General features: G+C 41.8%; 1 protein-coding gene across 1 annotated transcript in view; it reads left to right on the forward strand.

Annotated features, from left to right (window-relative positions):
- The window catches only part of LOC119740231 (WD repeat-containing protein 1-A-like), a 141,943-nt gene that overhangs the window by 26,147 nt on the left and 103,486 nt on the right, over positions 1–12,310 (forward strand). The window lies entirely within an intron of this gene.

The following is a 12,310-nucleotide window of genomic DNA, read 5'->3' on the forward strand; positions in this document are numbered from 1 at the left end:
AAGGATAGGGTCGAAGAGAGACGTTTCCACTGAGACAGAGTTTTGTGAAGTTTTTCTTTGCAGATGGCCCAGTTTTGTTTAAGGAAATCGTGGGTGTTTTTCCAAGCGAACTCCAAGAAAGGTAAGACCTTGACTGTTCCACTGAAAATTCAGGGGCCGGTCGACTCGTCCGGTCCACGAACCGACCCACAGCCCCTGGGATTTTTGAGTATTTAAACTTGCAGCAGAGGCTCTACTGAAAATAGCATAGGTTTGCTCAATTATTTTAAAACCGTTGTCGGAGGTGACAAAGAGAGATATATCATCGGCATACGCCGAGACCGAAACATATTTATCAGTGCCGGGAAGAAGAAAACTATGTTGATTCAGATTATTACGGAGTTTGTTAAGAAAAGGCTCTATGGCAATGGAGTAGAGAAGGCCCGAGAGCGGGCACCCTTGACGGATGCCCTTGTCGAAGGTGAAGGGTGCAGTTAAAGAGCCGCACACCTTCACCAGGCTCTCGGCACCATTATACAAGAGATTAATATATGATATAAAAGCGTCTCCAAAACCCATGGCTCTCATAGTATTAAACAGATAACCGTGGTCAACGCTGTCAAAAGCTTTCTTTTGATCCAAGTTGACCACGGCCAAAGGAACATCATTGAAATTACAGAAATTGATGATATCTCTAATGAGAGAAATATTGTCATAAATTGTCCGACCAGGAGCGCAGTAACACTGGTCTTGGTGGACTACATTGCCAATAAATTGTTTTAAACGATTGGCAAGCAACTTGGCAAAGATTTTGTAGTCGGTGTTCAGGAGGGAAACCGGACGCCAATTGGCTATGTCGGAAAGATCTCCTTTTTTTGGAATGAGCGTGATGACAGCTCGACGGAAAGAATGCGGAAGAATTCCGGTGCTACAGGCGTGAGAAAAACGGAGAATAAATCGTCTTTGAAGAGAGGCCAGAAGGCTTGAAAAAATTCAGAGGTGAGACCGTCTAGGCCGGGAGTTTTATTTTTGCCAAGTTGCTTAACCGCAGCATCGAGTTCTTCCAGACTGGGAGGAACATCAAGATCCTCCGAGTCGACTGAATCGAGTCTAGGCACATCATTTAAAATGTGCTCTCGGGCGCCCTCGTCAGTCTGAGGTCGGCTGTACAAGTTTTGATAAAAATCACGGACGTGTTTTTTAATCTGTGCAGGATCGTCCGTGAGATCGCCGGAAGCAAGGCGAATACTGGAAAAAGATTTAGACTGAGAACGAGACTTTTCAAGATTGAAGAAGTAGGACGAACATGTGTCGACCTCATTGACATGTTGAAAACGGGCCCTGACGAGGGCACCCCGAGCTTCATTGTTAAGAATTTTATTCAATTCATCTCTTTGTTCATCAAGAATGCGTTTAGTGTCTTCGTTAAAGTCTGGCGCAGACAGAAGGTTTTCAATAGTTTTGTTAATCCTGAGCAGGGCGTCACGTTTTTCTTTGGCGATTTTCGACCCGTACATTTGGGTGAGGGTTTTTATTTGGATCTTGCCAAAATCCCACCACGCGCAAATGTCGGGAAATTCGTTTTGTCTCTCCCTCCAGCCAGTCCAGAAATCTGCAATCAGTTCTCTGTAGGCCTGATCGTCTAAGAGAGAGTTATTAAAATGTCAATAGGCGCTTCCTTTACAGTTAGAGGAGGGAAGCTTAATAGTGACGGTCACAGCCGAATGGTCAGACAAAGAACAGGGAAGAATTTTACACAATGAGACGGAGGACAAAAGAGCAGTGGGGAGATAAAAGCGGTCCAGTCTGGCTTTTGAAACGCCATACTGGCTGGAGGGGTTAGCTCTGTACCAGGTGTACTTTTTTTCCTCGGGGTTCCGTCTGCGCCAGACGTCGTACAAAGAAAGTTTGTTCAGAATGTTTTTGAGAGCCACGGAAATTCTGGGACGACGCTCGGTCGGCATATTTAAACGATCCAACTCGGGATCAAAAGTACAATTAAAGTCACCTCCGACTATAATGACACCGTCACTGAGGGGGTCACTGTGTTTGTAAATGCAGTCGATGGCTTTTAAGGCTTCACTATCAGATTGAGGGATCAGAATATTGTAGAGATAAAAAATGACGTCATTATGCGAGATTTTAGTATAAGTAGCATAACCATCGTAAATGGAGGAAGATTCAAGAATGGAAATGTTATTTCTAACGAGAGTAGTGACCCCGGATCCGCGCGAGGGGCTGGGATTACAAAGCGGAGTATAACTAGGCCAGGAACTCCAGGAAGAAAAATGATCGTTTAAATTGCAGGTTTCCTGGAGAAAAATGATGTCCGGTTTATTACAAAGCGTATCAACATATGTGTGAAGAGAGGCGTGTTTGACCGAGGAGGAACAGCCCCTCGCGTTTAGAGTCATCAGTGACAGTGTCATTACAAAAATAAAATGAGTGAGTTGAGCAGAAACTATAGTGAAATAGAGGGAAATAAATCAGACATCTAGATTTTTGATGAGTTTGTAGATCCTCTGTTGCAAGTTTCGTTTAAGCAGAGGGCTATTTTTCAGGGGTTTTAGTTGAGCAGCAAGACCTGGGATGTTTGAGGTGAATTTCCGCGCGACAAGTTCAGGTTTTTTTGCTGGATTTAACCGCTTTGAGAAATGCCAGGAGTTCGTCAGGTTTGAGAGGTCCTTTGCAAGTGGGAAGACCCGCAGAGCCGAAAGGATCATCGTCGGCCTGCGAGTCCTCCCACAGCGTGGAGTCCGTGTCAGTGCCGTCAGCCGTGGAGGCGGGCGTGGAGGGGGCGGGCGTGGAGGGGGTGGGAGAAACGGCATCTAGGGCCTGGGATACAGTGGGAGACGAGACTTGCATCGGAGAGATGACTTTCCTGGCAATTTTGCGAACGGGAGAGGGGGATTTGAGGGGGACGAGGCGGGGGGTCTCGTCAACAGGATTGGAGGGGGGAGATTGTTTGCGTTTGAGAAGAGCCGAGAAGAGGCGGGAAGGGGCCGGTGGTGTCCCCCAGATGTATACGGTTTTTTTCTTGGAGGCAGCTCCGGCTGAGGCACCCGACGACGACGCGCCCGAGGTCGCAGAGTCCGACCCGACGCCTCCAGCAGACGCCGGTGGCGACGGATCGGTCCCCGCAACAGACCCCGGGGCAGCCGTGCCGGACGCCCCCGCCGGAGGCCCCGCGGACGCCGCGTGCGGAGCCCCGCCGCCCGCCCCAACAGACGCCGGAGCAGAGGCGGGAGCCCCACCCGAGACACCCGCGGAGGCCACCGCCCCCGCAGACGGAGCACCAGGGCCGGCCGAGGCACTGAGGCCCGGCCGAACCGCGGAGCCCCGGTCCGCAGAAGTAGCGCCGCCCCCGACTGTTGTCAGAGAAGAGGATGTCTTGGATTTTTTGGGGGGATGTTTGGGATCTGATTTACCACGTACAAAAACTGGGGGTGGGTTGAGAGGGTTGTCCGGGTGGGTCTGAGGGTTGGAGGGTTGCTTTTTGCATGCCCGACTGATATGGCCGAACTCTCCACAGTTGAAGCACCGCACGGACTCAGTTGAAAGAAACACACGGTAATTTACTCCGTTGTGGGAGAAGTTGATGTGATCCGGGGGTGTAATATTGTCATTGATCAGAACCTGAACGTGTCGCCGGAAAGACATAATGTGACTGAGTTCTTTATTTTTGAAGCCCAGGGGAATGGGGCGGATCTGGGATACGACTTTACAGAATGACGAGAGATTATTAACCAGGATGGAATTAGGGATTTCAGGGTATACATTAGATAAAGTGATTCGGGTAGTAGGACGGATGAGGGGAGTCAGCTCAAGGAAAGAACCGTCATGGTCGAGACCACGTTGAACAGCGTCCACGACGGCCTCCCTCGAGCTGAGATAGATAGCAATACGACCATTTGAAATACGAGAAGCAGAGATGATATCTTTGGCAGGGTGGACATTAGTGAACGAATCGATGTAGGATTGTATGGATACAGTGTCTGTAGCACGGAAAGTAACACCATTGTTCCTGGTGACGTTCTTGAATGGCTCGTCACCAGGAACAATGGGCTTGCTAGGAGCGGACGCCCCTACGCTTGACTGCCCCTGAATAGCGGGCCCTGCCTGGCTAGCCATGGCGGCCAGTCAGACAGTGCATCAAGCTAAACAGGGACGAACGAAAAATGAATCTGAAAATATAATAAAATGAAGACACCCGAGAGGCTAGAAACGGTCTTGCAAGATGTATCGGCAATACAAAGCACAGTGGTAAAGAAATAATAATCAAACAAAGTCTAAAATACACAAAAACACCTACTTACTCCGGAGCTCGAACGTTGTACGTATGAAAGCAAGCAAGCAAGCAAGCAAGCAAGCAAGCAGGCCAGCCAGCCAGCCAGCCAGCCAGCCAGCCAGCCAGCCAGCCAGCCAGCCAGCCAGCCAGCCAGCCAGCCAGCCAGCCAGCCAGCCAGCCAGCCAGCCAGCCAGCCAGCCAGCCAGCCAGCCAGCCAGCCAGCCAGCCAGCCAGACAGCCAGCCAGACAGATAGATTAATTAATCGCAACAAATCCAAAGGGTGGTCGGGCTGTGCCCGACCACTCAACTACTAATTAAAATTTTCCACCGGTGCGTCTTAAGACGCACTGTCGGAAAGGCCTTCTTTCGTTGATTACTTCAAAATGACAGCTTGACGGAAAGAATAATTTCACAGGGAGTTTAGTCCCCTTACTATCTTTCAACCAAGTATGTTTTTCAACAATAATTACGCAAGTTACTTTTTCGGATGGCTGCAAAATGATGGACTCTGGCTTTAAGAGATCGATGGGTAAATCAGCGATAAATATAGGTTTTCTCGACCAATTTTACCAAGTTTTCATTCTAATTATTGCCTGGCTCATTCGATTGAGATTGAAATTGAGAGATGACGCAGATCGACATTCGACAATCAAAAAGAATCATTCAATTTCACTATCCGAGCATTCTATCGTTTCTTAGCTCACTCATCTCTCGATTTCAATTCATTCATATGAAAAGTATCGCGTCGTTCATTAATTTCGTCTAAATAGACCGGGAGCTAGGTTGAGTTTGATTAACAATTTGAGAACAAAAGGTGTGATGGTACCAATCGATTGCCAGTCGGGGGGTAGATGCAAAATGGCCATTCTCAAGTTGCCCTAGGTCGGATGGGGGTCAGGGGACCATGGTCAAGTGTCCAAAATTTCGAGTTTAATTAACATGTTGCGCACACGCGCCGTTTTTGGACTTACGTGTTGAGATTGACCCCCTGATATCAAAAAGCTACTTAAGAACGGAAAAAAGTTGGATTAAGTTACTTAGGAATGAGTTAAAGATTGTATCTATATATGTTTCTATTATACTCTTTACAAATGTACACGTATTATGTCCTGGTCAATAGTGGAGCTCTTTAGGCCCATTATTTTTGTCCAAACCGTGCCCACATTTGTGATAAGAGCATGAAATACGGCGTGCAGATCCAAAACGGTCTGAGAATCATTTTAAGAGGTGGACCCAACTTGAAACCTGCTGATTTTGGGGCCGATTCTCTTAAAGGGGTGAAAGGAATAAAAACTCAGAAGATGTGTATTTATTCATTTTCTTTTTATTCCATGCCTTGTAATAAATTTGGACATGACATACTGAGTAAAACATTCTGGCATTTTAAAAGTGATATTTTCGGACCAATTTGTGGGCGTGTACTAAATGTGTAAAGGGGTGGTGGTTTAATCCAATTGTGACAAATATCGTGCATTTTCGTGGCAAAATCCTGAAAATTGGCAGGCCTGTTTGAACTATAAATGGGCTGAACATATGTTTACGAGAGGGATCCACTTTGGAATATGCCTTCTGTGGGGGCAGAGCACAAAATCCAGAAAAAACTGCATCTGCAGCATTCAGTGTTCTTTGTAAATTATGTATGCTTCAGATAGGCGTAGGATATGAAAGAAAAAAATTCTAACCGTAAACCACTAGGTACCGTCACCCATTTGGTGGGCATGGCTTAAATTCTAGGCGATTTATGGAAGCACCTTGATTCAAACGAGGCCCAACTCCTCATTTTGGTGGTAAAAACACAAATTTTGCATTCGTTAACTATATCTTTTACAATACACTGTAAAGACCATGTCAAAGGTATAGCATTAAACCCTTTTGTGGTGCTACAAAGTAGGCCTACATGGTAGGGAAAGAATAGTATGCATATACTGATTCAAAGTACATGTAATTTAATCTACTTCAATTAAATATTTCTGATTTAGGGCATATAATATCCTGTAGCAGTAGATTTACATTATATCACCTGTCAAGAGTCTACATAAATGCAGTCAGTTTCCTGTTGTGGTTTATTTGATAATTTGTAATGACTTTGGGCGTGATCCCTGCTATATTGCATCGTTTATGGTTTCTAACTAGCGCCTTCTGATTGAAAAAGACATTGACAAATTGGGATACCGCCAGCATTTGCTGGATAGCTCGGTAAAAACAGCACGTGGGAAAATTTTCTAAAACCACCTTCAACATTAGTTTCTCACTTCTAAATTATACAAGTTCAGGCGAAACACTTTCATACTGCAGGTCCCAAACTTAATTTAGGCAAAGAAATTGTCGTTAATCGATAGGTAGTCTTTGTACTAAATGCAAATGTTCCTATATGCAATTTAAGAAATGTTCTTTGACTCTTGACAGTTGATTTAGATGTACACAAAGGTTATATTAGCTTGGCCTTTAATATGAAATATTTGAATGACGGATCACTTTTAAAGCACTTTGAGCCAGTACAAAAATATATCGAATATTAATCCCCCTACTTTGGCATGTTGCTTAGAAAGGGGGGGGGCGCCTTTTACCTTTTTATATTGTCTTCACATTGTATTGTAAAACTATAGTTAACGAACACAGAATGTGTGTTTTTACCACCAAAATGACGATTTGGGCATCGTTTAAATCAAATCGACTAGAATTTAAGCCACGCCCACCAAATGAGTGACAGTAACAAGTGGTTTAACGTTAAAATTTTTTACTTCATATGCTACGCCTATTTGAAAGCATATAGACCTAAAGAGCACTGATTGCAGCCATAATACAGTTTTTCTGGGTTTTGGGCACCCCTTTTCAAATAAAGCTCATCTCCACAGTGGGCAAATTCCAAAGTGGATCCCTCTCATAAACATATGTTAAGCCCATTTTAAGTTCAAACAGGCCTGCCAATTTTAATGGTTTTGCCACGAAAATGCACGATATTTGTCACGAATCGGATCAAACCACTCGTATACACCACCCCTTTACACATTAAGGCCACGCCCACAAATTGGGCGAAAAAATATTACTTTTGAAATGCTAGAATGTTTTATGTCATGTCCAAATTTATTTCAAGGCATGATAAAGGAAGGAAAATGAATGTTTAATACACTTCTTCTTAGTTTGTATTCCATTCACCCCGTTTTTGAAAAAAATCAAGCTCCGCCTCCAAATCGGCAGGTGTCAAGGTGGGGCCACTTCTTAAAATGATTTTCAGACTGTTTTGGATCTGCACGCCGTATTTCATGCTCTTATCACAAATTTGGGCACGGTTTGGGCAAAAATAATGAGCTCAAGGAGCTCCACTGTTGACCAGGATATATACGTGTACTCTTATGTAAACAGTAGAAACATATATAAATACAATCTTTAAATCATTCTTAAGTAACTTTATCCGACTTTTTTCTGTTCTTAAGTAGCATTTTTGGTATCAGGGGGTCAATCTCAACACTTACGCCCAAAAACGGCGCTTGTGCGCAACATGTTAATTAAACTCGAAATTTTGGACACTTGACCATGGTCCCCTGACCCCCATCTGACCTAGGGCAACTTGAGAATGGCCATTTCAGAGCTACCCCCTGACGGGCAATCGATTGGTACCATCACACCTTTTGTTCTCAAATTGTTATCAAACTCAACCTAGCTCCCGGTCTTTATATGTTTTGTTTATCTTCAAAGTTCAGGTAATTCTTTGTACAATTTTTAAAATCGGACAAGAAATAACCGAGATATGATTTGTTAATGATTTATAGGGTAGACTGTTTTTGGACCATTTGTCTATTGCCTATCTTGAAGAACCGTAGACCCGTTCAAAATGCATACAGTCAAAGTGGCGTCCGTATAAGACATTCTTACGTTAGAGCTGATTAATGTGACAGGGCTCCATTTTCCCTAGAACTTCTTTTGATCGAATTACAGATTCTCTGCCACTGGAATTTCTTGAATAAAGTCTTAATTAGGTACTGAAAATAATGATACTGTTAAATTTCGGGACTAGTGAAAGGTTTTTAACCGGGATCCCAAACATGTCGTAAGACTTTTGTTTTATGAACGGAGCGTGACTATGAATTGTTTGTAGCCACGTTTACGGGTCGAGGTGAAACGGTAGTCCCATAATGTGTGGTCTCCTGGCCTTGTTTATAGCTTTTTTTTGGTAAACAATAAAGTTAACAATTTCAAAATTCGAGTAACTTCATAATTATCGATTCAGGATGTTAAAAAACTGATAACTTCACAAGGAAAGAAAAGAGAAGAGGACTACTTTTTTGTAGCGAACGTATACATAAAAAAGCACCAGGCAACGGGACCGGGGCCCGTGACGCTGCTAACCGTACAAGATTAGTTCTGGACACAGTATACTGTGCCGCGGTATACGTGCCGTACGCGTATAATTCGAAAACAACCTGACGATATGTCGTCTCTTTGGACTGAATATTGGGTTTTGTCTGTAAATCACGAAGAAAGTTGCGGTAGGACTTTTGATGCTCATCTAAAAATTGTGTAATGAACATAATACTTTGAGTCCTTGGATAAAACACAGCTGGATAAAACACAGCTTGTTCAATATACTCATCAAAAAAAGTAAGCGATGGTAATGAATATTAATCTCTGAGAGTCTTGGAAAAAATGTTGATTTCTCACTGCTTGACTGCTGAGTCACATGTGATGGGGATGGCGTTGGGCAGCAGTACAGCCGTTGTATATATACGAGTCCTGTTCATTACGTCACGATTTTTCTGATTTTACGAAGAGCCAGACGACTGTTGATTTCAATTATGTGCTCACGACCAACAAATTACTCCATGAAATTCAGTTTTATTAACATATCAACGCACATTAATGGTAGTTTGTCATTACGATATATATATGGGTTTACGCTACAATAACAAAAATATAAAAAACAAAACGACATTCAGCATTCCACGACCTCTTTAAACACTACCAACACGGCGAATTTCCGAATTTTTCTAATCAGTTTCATTATCAGCCATTCAATTTCGCGTGAGTTTTGCACATGTGGTCCAATTGGGGTTTCTTTTTCATTTGGGGTTCATTCAATTTCATTTTTAGGCAGCCAAGATTTTGCTGTGAATGTTCGTTTTCGTTTCGGGCAACCTATTTCGTTTTGGCGCATTCAAGACTTAACTTGTAGCAGTCTAAAATTAAGTCTTTGCAACCTTTTGACGGTTGACGCATTCAAATTAGCGAACATCTGTGCGATAATATCGTATAACCATGCTTTTCGTTTCTTATTCGTTTATGGGCAATCGCTCTCATTGGTCATTTAAATTATAGGTTTTGCCGGCCAATTTCATCAAGTTTTTATTCAATTTAACGCCTGGCTCATTCGATTTAGATTGAAATTGAAAGATCACGCAGATCAGCATTCGACAATCAAAAAGAATCATTCAATTTCACTATCCGGGCATTCTATCGCCTTTTAGCTTCAATCGTCCCTATCAAAGATGCATTCATATTAAAAGTATTGCGTTGGTCATTCAATTTCGTCTAAACCATTAGTAAGGGGTTGATCGGGCATTCGTTTTCATTAATGGGCAAACATGTTTCACATTTTGTCAAACATCTTTTAAGACTTCATACGTGTCCGTATTCTTTAGCGTAAATCATATTTGATGACTTCAAACCGTAGATTGACTTTCTTTCTTAAAGGGTATGTGCAATGAATTTTTCTCAGGAATTCTTTTTGCGCAACTCTGTGAAATGTAAGAAAAGTACACATTTGACAACACTTTTGGGGTTTATCTTTTTGCAAATGTGCACTTCTTTAAGCATTTAAAAGTTTCCATGTTTTTCCGGACTAACGCTGTTACTGTGATGTCATTTCAGGAAGACACTGTTCAGTTTAGGGTTTTTTCTTTCAAATTATTCATCCAAAATTTGCTAATTGAAAACGTTTGTGGGAAAGGGTTGGTCATTGATTTACTGCCATGTACTGACACATCAAATAATCACCGAATAAAAGAAATTTATGACAGCAAAATATCCAAAATTCTAGCAACTTTTTTGCTGAAATAGCCGTGTAACATTAATCATGCTCGGAATGCCATCACAGGTTTTCTAATGAATATGAAACTTTGTATAAGCATAAAAGCGGAGAAGGCACCAAAAACGCCCCTCAAAATGGAAAATAAAACTTGCAAATAAGGTTAAATTTGACACAAAGATGTATTGCATTGAAAACTTTGCATGGGCCCTATGAATATGGTAAGTGTTCGGTCAGACATACGCAAAAAAAACATTCAAGAAATATCGCAAGAGAAGTGTTCCCGACGGTACAACCATTTCCAAACATATTACGTGTTCCGATGTCTTGCACGTTAAGAAATCGTCAACGTAACAAAACCCCTTGGTCAAACGTTTCAACAAGTAGAAAAGATCAACAGTGAAAAAGAAATTATCTTAGTCCCTTTCAATTCATTATTTCGTTGCATCTTGTTTCCCTCATATCAGTTGATTTGTAACATTGTAAAATTTACAGTCATCAAGATCCTTTTTTTGGGGTGGGAAATGAACCTCGGAGAGAAAAAATATCGATTAAAAATTCTTATTAATTTAAATGACTAAACGATGAAAGTGATTGCCCATAAACGAATAAGAAACGAAAAGCATGGTTATATGATATTATCGCACAGATGTTCGCTAATTTGAATGCGTCAACCGTCAAAAGGTTGCAAAGACTTAATTTAAGACTGCTACAAGTTAAGTCTTGAATGCACAAAAGCGAAATAGGCTGCCCCAAAACGAAACGAACATTCACAGCAAAATCTTGGCTGCCTAAAAATGAAATTGAAGGTAAGGTAACTGGCTGCTTTTTTTCTGGCGAATTTTACCGAAATTGTGTATTATTTTACATAACAATTTTTACCTTATTATTATTTACATATCTTTTTGAGAGTGCATGCTTTTCCGGACTACTGAGCGCGCTGTTACAGCGATGTAACATCAGGAAGTCAGCTGTTCAGATTAGGTTTTTTTCTTTCAAAATAATTATTCATCCAAAATTTGCTAATTGCAAACGTAATTTTGTGAGAAAGGGTTGTTCATTGGTTAGTGCCATGTACTGCGACAACAAAGAATCACAAGATATAAGAAAACTAGGACAGCAAAATATCCAAAATGCTAGCGACTTTTTTGTGCTGAAACAAACATAAATCATGCCCGGAATGACATCACAGTTTTTCTAATGATTATGAAAACTTTGCATTAGGCTAAAAACGGAGAAGGCACCTAAGACACCCTTCAAAATGGAAACAAAAAACATGCAAATCAGATTAAATGTGACACAAAGATGTATTTTCAAGGTTTGCATTGAACATGTTCAATGCAAACCTTGTAAATACATCCTTTTACTTTGTGCGGGCCCTTTGAATCAGTGTTCGGTCAGACATACGCAAGAAAACATTTCAGAAATAGCGAAAGAGAAGTGTTCCCGATGGTACAACCATTGCCAAACATACATGCCCCGATGTTTTGCATGTCAAGAAATTGTCAACGTAAAGATGCCCCTTGCTAAAACGTTTAAACAAGTAGAAAAGATCAACAGCAAAAAAAAAAGAAATTATGTTAGCCCCTTTCAATGCATTATTTCGTTGCATCCTGTATCCCTCATATCAGTTAATTTGTAACATTGTAAATTTTACATTCACCAAGAATTTTTGGGGAAATGAACCTCGGAAAATAAAAGGAAAATATCATCGATTAAAAAGTCTTACTTAATTAAAATGACCAAACGATGAAAGTGATTGCCCATAAATGATTAAGAATCGAAAAGCATGGTAATACGTTATAAGCGCACAGACGTTCGCTAATTTGAATGCGACAACCGTCAAAAGGTTGCAAAGACTTCATTTAAGACTGCAATATATTAAGGGAATAAATGTGTGTTTGGGAGGTATTATAACGCTCTGTTTAAGACCGGTTTGAGTCTGGATGGGCGATAATTACCCGAGGCGAAGTCGAGGGTAATTATCGCCCATCCAGACTCAAATCGGTCTTACGATTAG

This window comes from Patiria miniata, unplaced genomic scaffold (genome assembly GCF_015706575.1).
Source record: "Patiria miniata isolate m_02_andy unplaced genomic scaffold, ASM1570657v1 HiC_scaffold_10, whole genome shotgun sequence".
NCBI classification, from domain to species: Eukaryota; Metazoa; Echinodermata; class Asteroidea; order Valvatida; family Asterinidae; genus Patiria; species Patiria miniata.